At 38.5% G+C, this 15746-nt stretch overlaps 1 protein-coding gene across 2 annotated transcripts in view; it reads right to left on the bottom strand.

Annotated features, from left to right (window-relative positions):
* GRIA3 (glutamate ionotropic receptor AMPA type subunit 3) overlaps window positions 1-15746 on the bottom strand; it is a 145797-nt gene that overhangs the window by 82886 nt on the left and 47165 nt on the right. The gene's annotated exons all lie outside the window — the stretch shown is intronic.

Raw genomic sequence — 15746 nt, forward strand, 5'->3', positions numbered from 1 at the left:
GCTTCTGTCCAGATAATTTATTTGTAAAACTGTCAATGTGCATAAATACATAAACATACAGGATCAATAGTCAATTATGCTTTTTGATAACTAGACCCTATGCTTCTGAAACTGAAAGGAGTTTGAGCTACAGAGGAACAGCATGTTCACTGCTTCAAATTATACCTATAGCTACTCTGAACTTGGATATCATTGTAGGTAACTGAGAACTGTGCCGCAGTGTGATCTTCCATAGCCTGCTGTAAATCTGTAGTGGCTGTCTGAAGCCAGAGGAGCTGCATCATTACCTCATTATAGACACAAACAAGGAACGAATGTGATTTTCTAGATTGCAATTAGATTATTACAATTTACCATGTGAGCTCCTTAAGTCTTACTCAAATGCCCTCACTTTACCTGTGCAGCCTCCTTGATTCTTTATGCTTGTCTTTGTATGAATGCACTTTACTATCCCATGAAAGGTGGTGACAATTAATACACATGCTGGTTGGGAATTCTTTCTGGCATCTTCTTTCCCCTGAGACTATTGAAAGACAGGCATTTACATATGAACTCAGTCTTCCTTAACATCATATTTTACAAAAATGGCTGTGATGCCTGTGACAGCACTGTGATCCCATTACATGTAGGAGGAAGATCTAAGCCTAAGATACTTGTTTCACTGCAAACAAGGAATTCTGATGTGGGAACATAAACACCACTAATGGGGACTTAGAAACGCTTTGTGTACAAAGATGTGCTTTTAAAAAAATGTGATTCCACTAAGTAATGAATATTTACAACTTTGTTTCATCATTCATATATTGTTAAGCATGAACCTTGAGCTTGCTGTAAACAACAGAAACCAGTCCATGAGTCTATTTTTTTCACTTCAAATTGAACAAAATGGTGCAACATAATGTAAAAAATGACACTTCAAAAAAAATCTGTAGCTCTACTTTATGTTAATATCACATACAAAACTTCTGAATTGCCTTGGGGAAAGAGTGACAAGACACATGCTGGAGAGCAGACGCCATCGGTTGATTGCCATGCACCCGGCTTCAGTTAACTGAGTCAGAGCTCATTTTGTCAAACTTTGAATATCTCAGAAGAAAGCTGGGTAATTTTCCTAATTCTGTGCAATTGCATGTTCATGTGGGTGTGAGTGTCTATGTCTTGCATGTGTGTGCATTAACAGTTGCCATTTCAAGAAAGAGAAGGGCTAAGATACTCCGGAGCCTTTCTCCTAGACATAAAAATACAATTACAGTTATCTCACTGTGAAAAAGTTCCAGAGCTTCAGCATCTCTCTCTTCTCTACCTCCTGCTTCTTCTTGTCACACCAAGTCTTTACAGTCACAATCCCCTCTACCTTTGCCAGGTCTTGGAATCCTCCCTACGGTCCCTGTGCTGTACCAGCTCACCTCTCCTGGGCTTGCTCCCTCCCGTCCTCACTGAGAAGCAGCATCTGCCCTTCCTCCTCATTAGGCCAGCCCTCTGACAACATTTACAAAGCCCATTCCCTCTGCTTTACAAAAGCATGGTTCAATCCTCCTGCTTGCAGGAAAGCAGCATCCTCTCTTTTGCAAACATGTGTTCCTTGTTCCTAACCTCCAGTCTCTCTCCATGCCTATTGCCTTCAGCCCATTTACCACCTTTTACATCGCTACCCATTATGTGGTGTTTCTGTAAACAACATGTTCCAGGCTCCAGATGTACTCTACCATTAAGAGAGCTGTTATATAAGTAGTGTGATTGTTTAAATAAAAGGACCATTTTATCTTCAAATGTGCATTTTTCTTTCTCCTTAGCATAACAATGCAAGCTGTGACAGTTCGGGGGCACTGCCTAAGTAAGGAATCAGGGCATTATTTTCTCTATTCTATGCACGTCAGTGACCAGACCTTCACATTCAGCTTTTCCATTCCCTATCCCCCAGTAAACACACTGTGCAAAAGCTCTATAGGAGATGCTTGCCCCAGAGCAGCCCAGAGATGCTGAATTCTCCTGGGTGCCTCTCACTCCATTCACTCTAAAGGAAACCAGCCAACCATGGCAACTATCTCTGTCTTGTAGTCTTTCTATGGTCTGCATCAGTCCTAAAGACTAAAAGACTGGTAATTCACCACGGGTCTGTGAAAAATGCTTTCATTAATACTGCTGCCAGTTTATACTACTTGATAAAGCCATAAAATATTAGATATGGCAAGAAAAACTGACATCCTCCCAGAACAGGACAGCAATGTGATAATCCAAAACCAGGTTCATAACACCACTACTAAAATTCAAACGTTGTTCATGCTATAGTCAGTAATGCAAATACAGACCACAGGAAAAATGCATTCAGACTCCAATCTGATCTTTTTACCTATTTTGTTTTACTCATACCTTGGATGTGAAAAAGCAGCAGGATGGAAGGTATGCATTTTCCTGGGAGCACTGCTTCTGAGGTTAGCTCATCTGATGGCATCACATCCCTTCACTGCACTGTTATTAACATGTTGCTGTAACTGATTTACAGGTATGTCTGGTTACATGATGGTGATGTCCATACTTGCCAGGTCATGCCACAGATGCATATTATGATATGGTCCCTTTTAGCCAACTACTGGGGATGGGTTGCTCCTGTCTCACAAGACAATCTGATCAGCACAGACTAAAAGCAGAGACAATCCCGGCCTTAACATTCAAATGTGTCATTGTCTGGCTTATTCTTGAGATATTGATGATTTAAAAGACTTAACCCTCATTTTGAACAGTCTGCAAAATGACTGGGCTGGAGGCAGATATAGTAATAAAACTAGAACAAAACAAGTGCCCAGGTCACCTCTCATGAGCTGAAGCAAGTACTTTGAGATTTGCTGACTGAAGCTTGCAAAGAAGGCAAATATTCAGTATAAATTTCCCTCAAAGGAAGGAAAATGTAATTTGTTGCCATGCTATCTCTGTACTTTAAACAACCCAGACAGAATTACATTCTAAGTAGCCCTCCCTGCAGCTAAACAAAGACACAGATTCACACAGTTATCTTCATACTTCTGCTAGGGAAGCAAAGCCTGTACCTCAGTCTTTCAGATCATCCCTTTGATACAAGCATCTCTCAACAGACCCTACTAACACATGTGAAGAGGATATTGCAGTCTTTTGCATCTATGAAAGCTCATGAAACCTTTCCCACACCCATGTAAGCAAAATGCATCCGAGCAGTGTTCTCAGCCATATGGAATTCTATGTACTACATCACTGACTCTTGTTTAAGTAACAGCAAAAATTAATGTGTCATGAGTAAATGACCACACTGGAACATCCGTAGCATCACATGAGACCTTAGAACTCGTACCAAAGTACTTACTGACAAAAAATTACCACCTATGTAAATCTCTCTTTTCCTGAATGTTCCTGATAAGATTTTGGACTGCAGCCTGCTCTTAGAAAAGAAACAGCATTTCCTTAAAGTCCCTCTTTCTTTTGCCTTGCTGAGTGCCAAAAGTCATTGAGGGGTATATTTTCTTGGAATGCAGCATGCTTGTGCAAGCTGAATGAACATCAGCTCTAATCTGAATACTTGTGTTTTGAGCTATGCTTCTGGGACACAACATGAAGAGCTAAGCTTCTGGCCTATAAGTGAACTTCTGGGATTTAAGTGAGGAGCTGTGTTTGACAAGGGCACAATGAACTCACCAAAAGGAGGCCATCACAGCAAGTGCTTTACTAAGAAAAGTACAAATTCTACAATGCCAGCTTACATTTCAAGCGTCCCAGAGGTCTTAAGTTGAGAAATTCTTGGATATTCTGTGTGTTTGGCACTGAGCCTAGCAAACAGATCAACATGTTAGCATGAGTGAAAAACAACTAGCCAACCCAAAGCACTCCCCATCATCCAGAATCCAAACATGTCAGTTAGGCAAGTATGCTTCACATCATTTATGTCTGCTTGACAACTTTATAGTAAGGGAAGAAGCAAGGAACAAGCTACTAAGTGAGTCACCAGTAAGAGATGCAGCAGATGACCAGTACACCAGAGTGCTCTATAAGTCTAACACCTGTATGTTCAAATTATTACATTAAAATAACTGCATTCTATCTGTTCCTGACATGATCACATCTATGTGGTAACCAGCATGTAAAGTGTTGCACTCCACTGTTCTGGTAAAGGACAACCTTCTAGGCCATGTAGTAAACACACTCTAATGTTAGGGTTTTTTTCTGCTTTTTCTATTCAGTATACCTCTAGTTTCCCCTGCACTTATATTACATTATTGCAACCTGTCCCCATAACACTGAGAAACCTACACAAATAGGTACATCAGCTTTGTTGAGTAAATGTGAGTTTGCCTTCTCTGAGGGAGGATTCACAGGAACTGTGTAGTCCACATTTGCTCAGGATGGGACACAGCTAAATACGCAGGAATTGAGATCTGATGAATACAAGTAAAAGACTTTTTCTCTCTTTTTTAAATGGCTCTTTCTGTATGCATTTCACCTTGATCTGATCTTTCATAACAACCTTGCATCTAACTCACCCCTCATTTTACTCAAGTTTTAGGTCAGTGCAACTCCAGTGTTTCTGAATGAAGCTGTGCTAGTGTAAAATGAGTAATGTAGTAAGAGATCAAAGAGTACAACAATCAAGGGCAGACATAAGGATGGTGTAAGCAATGCTGTCACTTCCGTAAAGGCACTTACTCATATGACTTTCACAATGATGTGGGCAAATGTAGGACAGATAGGTATACCTCAATACAACAACATGACCCAAACTTTACCAAAAGAGCTGTGTTCTAGTTTCAGCTTTGCTATGCAAATATTTATTTAAATAATTTCCAAGGGAATAACAATTGTCTGATTATAGCTTCTGGATGCAGACGGGTAACAAGAGAGATAAGAACACTTTAAAACCAGAGTATGTTCTGCTTGAGGAAAATAAAACAGGTAAACAATTGTGCAGAGAAGGCAGAAGAATTAGCACAGAAAATCAGAGAAAGGAATAATGTATTCTGAGAAGTGACAGAAGGTGAAGAGCGTTTTGTTGTCCAGTGGGCATGGGCTGTAAGGATACCCTCTGTGTACTTATTATTAAGAACTCTTGATACTGATGCTATCAGAAAGCTAACAGAGGTAGTAGTGAGGGCATTCTGTCACCAGGGAATGCTGAGATCTGGGAGATATGGGCTTAGGAGTAGTGGAGAGCACTCCCAGAGGGAAAACTTTGTTACATGCAAATGGCAAAACTATAAAACTACATTAATATTAAAAATAACCAACTTCAGCCTTTAGGAGATCTGAATTAGGGAAAAAAACATTAAACTGCTTAAGCATAGAGAGATTTCATCTGTGAATCCCTGCACTACGTCCAGTTTGCCCAGCAGAGCTGAAAATCTAAAACTACGCAGTAAGCATATGCAGTTACACATACAGTGGGATGCAAGTCCAAGAAGTTCAATTCCAATGATATTCCTGCCCAACACCAATTTCCCTGAGTGCCCTGAATTCTCCAACAAGGACATGCTCCAATTGACATCAGCAAAATTAAAATAAACCATTTGCTGAGTAGAGCTTTGCATCCTCCTGGTATTGGGAAAGTAACACCATAACTGTAGTACGATATCATAGCCTTGCTAGATGCAGCCTTTTGTAACAGCCTTTTTCCCTTCTATTCACTTCCGAGCACTTCTATCCCACAACCACACTGTTTTGCAGCCTCACATAATGCCTCTTTTATGTAGCAAGCTAGAAGGAGTCCACACCAAGCCCTGCTGCTTGCGAGAGACCAGCCTACTGCTGAAGAGCATTTGAATGATATAATCTGAATAGTAATTTCTTTCGGTAAAAAAGAACAAACCAAGATACACAGGTATTACCAACCACTTCCTTCAGACCATTAGAGGTAGGTTTTCTAATTAACTACTCCTGTTCACTGGTTACTGAAGAGATTAGAGCTCCACCATGCACAGAAAATATGCCAGCCATAATCCTCCTAATGTTACATGCCATAAAATTGACCATAGTGAGTTCTAAGTAAGATCCTTTGGCCTTAGGCTGTCCTAAATTCAGGCATATTTGGAAGACTCAGTTTCTCTTCGTAGTTGAAAGAGAAAGATTCCATGTCATTTCTCTGTTTGCAACATGTGTGGAAATCAATGGAAGAAGACACAGAAAAGAATGAAGCTGTGCAAGGCATCATCATGCAGGTACTACTCACAATCATTACCTGCAATTGAAAAACTGAAAGAGAACAAAAATCCCAATGTGTTGACTAGCACTCAACTGATGAGGCTAATTGCTGTATGTTAAAAATACATACTTAATTGTGTTTACATATTTATCTCAGCAAAAAGATTCTAATTAGGAATCACAAAGTTAGCAATTATCAGTCTGAAAAAGAAAACCTAACTTGTCTGCAAAACAACCGTAGAACATTCTATGTGAAGCCAAAGGGAAAGCTTACAACAACCAAAATCAGAGCATGTGCAGATCCTACAGGACATGGAAAATCTAACTCATCTTTTGGTGACAATTCTGAGTTTGAGGAGATATATTTGGCTTATCAGATGACTTGGAGAAAAACAGGAAATGAAAAGTCACCTGATAAATAATGGAGCAGTGCACTGCTTCCCTAACCCTAACCATAGATGATCTTGAGGTCCTTTCCAATCCTAACTATTCTATGATTCTATGATTCTCAGGGATGAGCCAAGCTGTTGAACCACCTTTATCGAGGCTTGACTGTAGCTGGTCTGAGCAAGGTGGTGTAATGAACACAGTCTTCATTGCAGAAACAAAGAGTCTGGTCCTGTATGTAACATCAATGCTGACAATGGTGGCACTGATACGGATTTTCTTCCTCTCTTCCACAGGCCTGCAAAACTCCTGGTGTACCTCTGCCTTAATGACACATTGGAGCCTAGCTTCATTGTTTCAGAAGTACATCCTCCCTGGGTCTGCATCTCCCCCAGAGCCATCTACACTTAATACAAAGCAGGGCACATCACACAAGACGTTTTAGTGTGATTCAGCTTTCAGAAAATCCTTTCAAAGATGTTAATCACGTTAACATCTCTAAATGCTCAAAGCACTGAAAATTAACAGATTTATTATCAACATTCCCATATGAAATAGGCAAATAATAAATTTGTCATAGAATAAAAAAATTATCTGGCCTATCCTAGGCAGAGAATGAGTAATACAGCCAATTTTCAAATTCAGGTTCTCCTGATTCCTATCTAGATTTATTTCTATTTCAAGCAGTAACGTAGTTGAGCATATACTTTTAAAGATTCCTATACTGCCGACAGACAGCTAGCCACTGAAATGATATAGTAAAAACATCAGTATGGTATCTCAGAATACATTTTCCTCCTATCTTATTTGCCAGACTAAGCTGGATAGTTACCTAGCTGCCAGTGAACTGGGATACTGATGGAGAGCATTTTTTATTATTCCAAGTAAAGTTGCACAGTTGTGATATGATTACAAATAGAATTAAAAAGGAAAGTATTGTGTGGAATTATCATCTCAGAAAGGAAATAAAAATGAAGTCTTTTTTAACCTTAAATAACTTTTTTTTTAGCCAAAAGAGAGTATTAGTGGATTTATTCTGTTGTAGGCAGGAAATGCTCTGGGAAAAGGAAATCTAGACTCTTATCAACAGCACAGGGTTTTGAAAATAGCTAAAACTTGGCCTCACATATCACTGCGTTCATCTCAAGAGCTAAAAATGTAATTTTAATGTGTGCTGCAACCTTCAAATTATTGATAACACAACTTAGTTCTTTGCCATGATATGTATAGGGTTTTTAGCTTGAGCATGTGAGAGTATTGCTGACTGCCTTCTCATGAAAACATGGCTGGAACTGCTGAGTTGAAGAAATGTTAAATATTATTCCTTTGAAGAAACAATCACAGGAGATTATGGTAATCGGAGCATGAATTGACATACATATTCATCACAAAAAGACCCTGGATTCACCTCAGATAAATGTCTTGTAAAAAAGAATATGCTAGTTGAATGCCCTCAAACATAGTAAAATTATTCTTTCTATCTGACCTTCAGTCAATCATGTTAGAAAAAGATTTATTCTTCTCCTTAACCTTTATCTACACTTTTTGTTTCTCAAACTACCTGAGCAAACAAATCTTTTGCCTCTGAGAATTTTCATTAACAGATGCTATCAGCCTTTCAAAGTCTCTCTACATCAACATCTCACCCTTTGGTATCCAGCATTTTAATTGCCCTTGCAGCTGGAATGTGTCTCATGTTTCAACCTATAAGTTAATTTCCTTCTATTTATTCAGAATAAGAAAAAAATATAGCAATCAAAGGGTGAGTACCAATTTAAAAATATTTTGAAATTTAAATGAGTTTTTATGATAATATAAATGATAATTTATGGATCTATACTCAAGAGTCTGCATGTGTGTTTCTTTTTAGGCACTCAGTTGGCTATTTCTGCCTTTTTCTTCTGCCAATGGCTAGTAACAAGGAGCTTCTATATAGCACTATTACCTACATACCTATACCACAGTGTATATATGGTGTATATATACAGTGTATCTATAGTGATGCAGTCAATATGCTGGAGGGAAAGGATGCCATTGGAGAGGTGGGCCCATGGGAACCTCATGAAGGTCACCAAGGTCAAGTGCATGGTCCTGTACCTGGGATGGACAAGGGGGAATGAGGGTAGGTTTAGATTAAATATTAGGAAGCATTAGCTATCCCGTCTCTGTTAACAGGATATTTCACAACTTCTATATACAGGGGTTGGAGCTAGTACCATTAGATGGGGAAAAAATCAAACAAACCAACCAGATTTAAGCATCTGTGGTCAGTTACTGAGTATGCTATTCCTGATGTAGCTCAGGAAGGCAGCTCAAAGGAAATACTAGTCTGGATTATATAGTACTGTGCAGACATTTCAGCATAAATATGCACTAAGTAGAGACAGGAATGTGATTCAGAAGTTTAGCTCTGGCTTCATCTCCAAGTTTCATTGTGCTCAGTTGGGGAAGGGCAGGAGAGCCTTCCTGGACTTGGCTCTGCACACCAGCAAGCATTGGGCTTCAAATCCAGACTTTTCTACAGCATCCAAGTGGGTTTGTGACTACAAAAGTCCCCCTACCAGGACATTTTTCCCATGGATTTTGTCCCCCCTCTCTCTTCCCATGATGCAAACCCATTCATTTTTTGCACAGGAAGACAGAGCAATTTTGTTCAATAAAACCAAACCAACCAACCAAAAACCCACCTGAAAAAAGTATAATTCCCTAAGCATCAGCAGAGTTTGCCTGATTTACTGCTTTGGTAATTGATGGTTTAGAAATACAAGCATGAGAAACCAGAGTAAGGAGTAATCTATATGACTTCAAAAACAACTTCAGCAGAAGCTCAGCCTTATCATATTGGACCACCTTGGGCAAAACCTGGTCCTGCACATAAAGGACCTGCTGATAGACAGGCATGTACTCTCAAAATCTGGCCCAGAATTAGCATAATGGAAACATGCACTTCTGGATTACCATGAACACAGAACGGTATCAATATAAGTTTATGCAACCTTCAAGAACTAATGGCCACTGGATCTTTAACTGCTGCTGGACTATATACCCATATATGTCCATAAATACACAGCAAAATCACAGAACACATAAAATTATGTTTCTTAGTTTTATATTATCAATAAACATTAACAACAAAATCTTGTTCTTGCATGTGCACATGGTAATGATTCTGTTCAATGATCTAGATATGGTAGTAACTGAAGCAGTTAAAATGACTAATACTTTTGTGTATGATCCTCTTAGAAAAGGGCTCACTTCACAGTAAAATAGTTAAAACCTTTTAATAGATAAAATTTTCAGAGGTATGTGTCTTTCATTTACAAAAGTGACAGGGTAGGAGAGTAGGAATAGGCTTTCAAAGGCAATTAAGATGCAGATGCTGAAGAACCTCAGCAGGTGGGGTACCTGCACTCTACTGACTTAAATGGCAGCCAGGCAAAGATCCCATTGAGGTGCTCTTCACAATGTGACTATGTGTACGTTGAAACCCAAAATACTGCTGAAAGACCTGTCCTGTGTGCCTTTGGAAATCACTTATGGAAATAGGTGATTCTCAGAATATGTACTCTGTGTCCTGCTTAAAAAGTGGCACAGAATTCTCTACAGAATACACTGCTAATTAGTTATTTCATTGCAACATGTTCAACAAGTGCACAGATAAGGACTGCCTGACTAAATGGGATGTACACATATCTGAGACAGACTATCAAGTATTCACTTGAAGAAGAAAAGGGAGATACAAAATTCCCCTCCAAGGTTTCAAAGTGGTAGAGTACCTGTTACAAAAGGAAGGGGTTGCAACTGCAAACTCCTTGTTTTCATAGTTTCAAACTAAATTGTTCTTAATGTTTTCTCAGAGTCGTTTTGTAAAATTAGGAAGCAGTAACAAACACATCCCTCAGATCTGTTAGCCTATTATTTAAAATGCTTATATGCTATTTGAATATTCAATCTAATATTTAGTGAAACAAAGGAACTCTTCTATCCCATTTGTTTTGATATTATACTGATGCATGGCTACTCTTCCATGACTCCAAAGCCTCCCAGATATGACTGCATGGTTCGCAAACTACAATGATAAAATATGCATAAAGTTCAGTATTAGCTGATCTGAAGGAGAAACTATAGAGTGGATGGTACACAGAGCTAGGAGCACAAGCACTGATAGTTCTGATCACTCAGTTTGCCATTACTGTAGTCATTCAGGCAGAGGAAGATGTCATAAAACAAGGGAGGGCCCCCATATACAGAGTTGAAAGGTTTCAAGTGCTCTGTGGAAATCAATACTTCAAAATCAAAGGGTCTCACTCCACCACTGTCCTCCTTCAGTGGGGTGGCACTTGTTTAGTCTTAGTTTTGTCCCCCCCAAGAAACCTAAGTAAGATTTCCTTATTTTAACACTTTCTGCCAGTGTAATGATCGCTGTGCAGGTATGGAAAGCAAGGGAAAACCAGGTCGGTCACTCCTGTGAGGAACTGGAATTGACTTCAATAAAAAATTTCCATCTAATCTTACTATTAATGTACAGATGTTCTAGGCTCAAAATATAATGCCTGTGCTTTCTCCAGGGAGCTGGTCTCCTCTGACTATACTCAATAAAAACTAACCCTCCCCCTGCAGTGAAATATCAAGCTAGCATCTTTCTTTTTACAGAAATAAGTTCTATTATTGCTGTTTCTGAGGGAAAAAAAAGCCAAAACCAAGTGCATTTATAAAATGTATTCTTTAAACACTAGGTTATTATGACTGCGCAATATACTACAGCACATCAAGAGGTCAAGAATCACAATCTAACTGTACTGCCACACTTAATAGCTTTCCCTGAGGTTTAGCTCTCAATGGCAGATTTTCTTGCTCACTGTTTGGAGCATGTCCCATCACTTCACTGGTTCCTCTTTCAATGCAGCAAAAGTTTTGTCCCTGTTTTAAAAGGTCTACATGGTTCATCTATGGCCAAAGAAGAAAGGGTAAATTTGAATCCAAATTATAATCTCTTAGGAGTCACAGAGATCAGTTCATGGCAAACAGACATGAGATTCAAGGAACACGGGAAATTCTAATACACTAGACAGATGTCCCATTGATTTCTCTAGGGATTTTGAATGGAGCCGAATATCTCATATGCCACAGGAAAACTTTTCCTCACTACCAGACATTTGTGTTTTCTTACTTGATTTTTCTCTGAAATAAACTAATTATTGGCAATGTAAGAAAGCTTTTACTCCATATCGAAGCTTCATTTCCTGCATCCTTCACATAGTTTCTTAGAACAATCTTCACAAACACACCTTAAACACTGTGGTGCCATGGGATTGCCTTGTAATTCCCAGTGAGCTTTTGCACCAGCAGTTGTCTTTCAAAGACTAACTTAAATTTCATCTTGGCATCTGAAGACAAAAATAGGGGCTTCTCTTCCCGAACTCCAGAATAGCTTTAGCGGAACAAAGAAACGTGGGAGATGAAGCCTCTGATGTGGCAGCACTCAGACTGCATTGAAGCAGTTGTTCCAAACTCAGGTGGAATGTGGTAGAAGCCATCTTTCCCTTACTTTGCTAGCTATATGGGATGTATCCCCCTACACTGAAGAGCAAATACAACTGCATCACCTGTACCTGACATACACATACTGACCTCAATGATGTCCTGCTGAAAGGCTATCTCAAATGTTCTTTCTCCTAATAGTCATATGGTTAATACACTTCATTTCTTTGGAAAGAATCCCAAGGGAAAAAAAGGGACACAAAAGACAAAATAATTCTATGGTGCCTTTTTTTCCCCTTTTGGCCAGAGGCCATGTAATTCTTTTCTGGCTGGCTTGTTCTGTCACAAACAAGATGACCTTTATCGAATGGTCAGCGAATGTGATGGTTTTAACAGAGCTACTGTTGCAGTGAAACTGAGGCACCATGATTGCAACCTTGCCAACAGAAGGTAGAGGCTCCACTGGGTATTGTCAAAGCAACTAAAAGCAGGTGAATGCAACAACCCAATTAAGGAAACAGGTACAATCCATGCCTAAAGTCTCTTCCAGGCATCATTACAGAACAAGACCCCAGTGTATCAAGGCTTGCCTTTTCAACTGGACATTTATATTACCTGCAGAAGGAAAAGGATGGAATTACCTTGCAATCTGACTTCATCAAAAAGACCAGAGTTCTGGAAGGGGTCCCTTCTCCTTGTAACACTGTGGCAGAGCTGGTTGCTAGAATCCAATAGTATGCAGTGGTCCTTTATTATCTGTGCCACAGCTGATAGAAGAGACACCAACTTCTTACTACAAGAAGTACAGAAAGGTATGCTTTCCTGGCAGGGGAATTTTTTGTTATTTAGCTTAATGGATTTTGGAGCCTTTATCCTGTTGGTTACGTTTTTTTGCTTAGAAAACTGAATACAACAAAGGAAAAGGTCTCATCAGCTTTAATGGGCTTGCTATCCTAGTATTTGCAATGCCTAGTGTAAGAATGAACAATACATGCCATCAGGGCTAGGAGATAAGACAGCCTCAACATTAGATATTGTCTAGGTTCATCTACTCTATGCACAAAAACACTCTCACCTCTAGAAGATGTAACTGTACTGTGGCCTCATTTGACTCCTGTGGTGCCACAGCACTATCCATCTTCCGTATGAGACAAGACAAAAAGAGATTAGGCTGACTGTCTGGTAAGTACCATGCAAGAAATATGACAGCAAGCAAACCTGACTGCTTCTTGTCTGATGGCTCTTGTGTCTGGATAGAACCTATTCTCAATAGCCTCAGCTGTTAACTAGCTCCTCACAATAGACATGGTTCAGACATCTATTTCCGATTATCTTTCCTGATGTGAATACAAACTAACACCTGGGGCAAAGGGAAAGCATCTCTCGTTTACATGAATAAAATGTTATCATTCAGTTTGCTAACTTGTTGCTTAAGTGACCAATGTTTAAGAAGTCTATAAAGATAAGGCACAATGAACAATTTATTACAGTATGCAAAAGTCATGGGGACAAGACTACACTGAATGGAAAATAAAACAAACATCACAAAGTTTTCTCTGCACCTAAACAATTTTAATCAAAACCTGTTATGTTTGTCTCAGAAAAATGTGTTAATGATAATTTCATGATTTTTATTCAGGTTATGTTTATAAATATCTATAAATGATCAATGGAAGCCAAATAAGTTTATATAATGCAGAAGGGCAATAATTCTGTAATGCAATGAATTTTAAAAATCACTGCTAAATATCCATTTTACTTTTGCCCAAATTTAACAGGAACATATATTATCAATATGTTTACAGCTTCTAACTATGATCTATGATTATGTGAAGTTATTAATAAAATGCATGGATGATAACAATTGAAGGCAGGTATAGAAATAACTCTAGTCTCAGCAGAATGACACCTCTGTACAGAATAACATGATATAATATTAACTGAGATGTGAAGATTGCTACAATAATGTCCCGATACATTTACTGTCAGCAAAAAGCAGTGTGTTTATCTCTGGCTGTTTCTTCTGTGAAGTGTGGCCATTGGCCACTCTCAAATAAATCAAAAATGTATCTATGCCCTGAATGAGTCACATATGGACATCTAACCTCATTTATATTAGTGTCCCATTAGCAATTACAGCTTCATTAATTCAGTAATAGAGCTAGTGAATTTTTTACAATTAAGGTTACATTTACTGGAAGAACAGACCTTTAGGAGAGGAGCTCCTATGCCTACATATTAATTTAGGCCAAGTGGAATTCACATGTCCAGCTGAAAAGAATGAAGTAAAACACTTTTCAAAATGAGAGTTAATGACTTTTACTTTCAAAATCTAAGCCAAGATTCAAGTAAAGGTTAGTTTTGAACTAGACCAGGCCAGAATTTTTGCAGATAAGTGAATATTTTTTATCTTTATCTAAAATGTATTTTGTAATTTCTATTTCACTCAACATTTCCCAATCCTCTTCAGGTTCGACTTGATTCAACAAAACTTTCTAAGCTTTAATTCTGTCAGGCAGGAGAGAAAATCAACATTTGTACTTATGTTGAAGAATCTAATGCTATATTATCACAGAATAAAGTAGAAAGCCCTAGAAAGGAAAACAGAAACATCTGTGAACAGTAGCTTGAGAAGAAGGCACCACATCAAGGAATATTCTGTAAAGTACAGTCATTAAAAGACTAAAACAAGCTTTCAGCTTTTCTTTAACAAATATGTCCCTAAAAAACCCTGGAGGATACACAGAAATCATTAGAACATCATTTCTATTAGTTTACGGAAAACTGGTTTCCCTTGTGACACAGCGATTCCTGGTTTTATTGCTTCTAGACTCCTGTCCCTGTATGACAATTGAGGCTACTATTCATCATGCTGTAACTCATATAAATATACCTCAAATAACGAAACTGAAGCTAATTCTCAGTTTTCAAACAAAACATCCACTGAAGCCTCTCCATTTCCCTTCATTCTAGTGTAAGAATCAGCAATTGCTTGTTTAAAGGAGTTCTCAAGAGCCCCCAGTGTGGTAGATGCTGTAGAAACAGAAAGCAAAGATGCATTCCCTTCCCACTTACAGTAATGACTGCAGGTTAAATACAATAATTAAGTGGATTTCTACCATCTGGCCTCAAGAGTGGTATAAAATGTGACAGTCAAAATATTACAAAGCGGCCCACAGTAAACCTTCTCATTATTTATATAATGAACTCATTGTTCTTAAGCAAACATTTAAAATAGCATCCATTATTCATGTGAAAACCTAAAAATTACCTATCTGGGATTGGGGGAAAAAAAGAACTCATTTGAATATCAAAATCTGGAAGAATTTTTCATCTTCTTTTGTAATGATGATTTTGCACAAGATTCCAACTCTGTGTTACAATTCTATTGTTTAGAATGGACCTATCAAGAAACTATTTTTAAACACATAAGGTCAAATCTTCACCTGTGCAAATCTGCACTGCGTTACTTCAAAGAAACACAACGAATGGCTTTTGATACACTCTGAGGCATATTCTGATTTTTACACAACTGAACCAACTTGGTTACATTCAGAAGCAGTCTGAATTCCCTGCAGTAAGTTTTTATAGGCAGAGGGAGGTCACTGAAGTCACAAAACGACTATCTGCAGAAAAATGCAAATGAATATCCCATAAACCAAGACCGGGTCTATGCAAAATGAGTAACACTTACAACATAAGAACAAATAACATAATTGTTC

Source organism: Melopsittacus undulatus, chromosome 6, assembly GCF_012275295.1.
Source record: "Melopsittacus undulatus isolate bMelUnd1 chromosome 6, bMelUnd1.mat.Z, whole genome shotgun sequence".
Taxonomy (NCBI): Eukaryota; Metazoa; Chordata; class Aves; order Psittaciformes; family Psittaculidae; genus Melopsittacus; species Melopsittacus undulatus.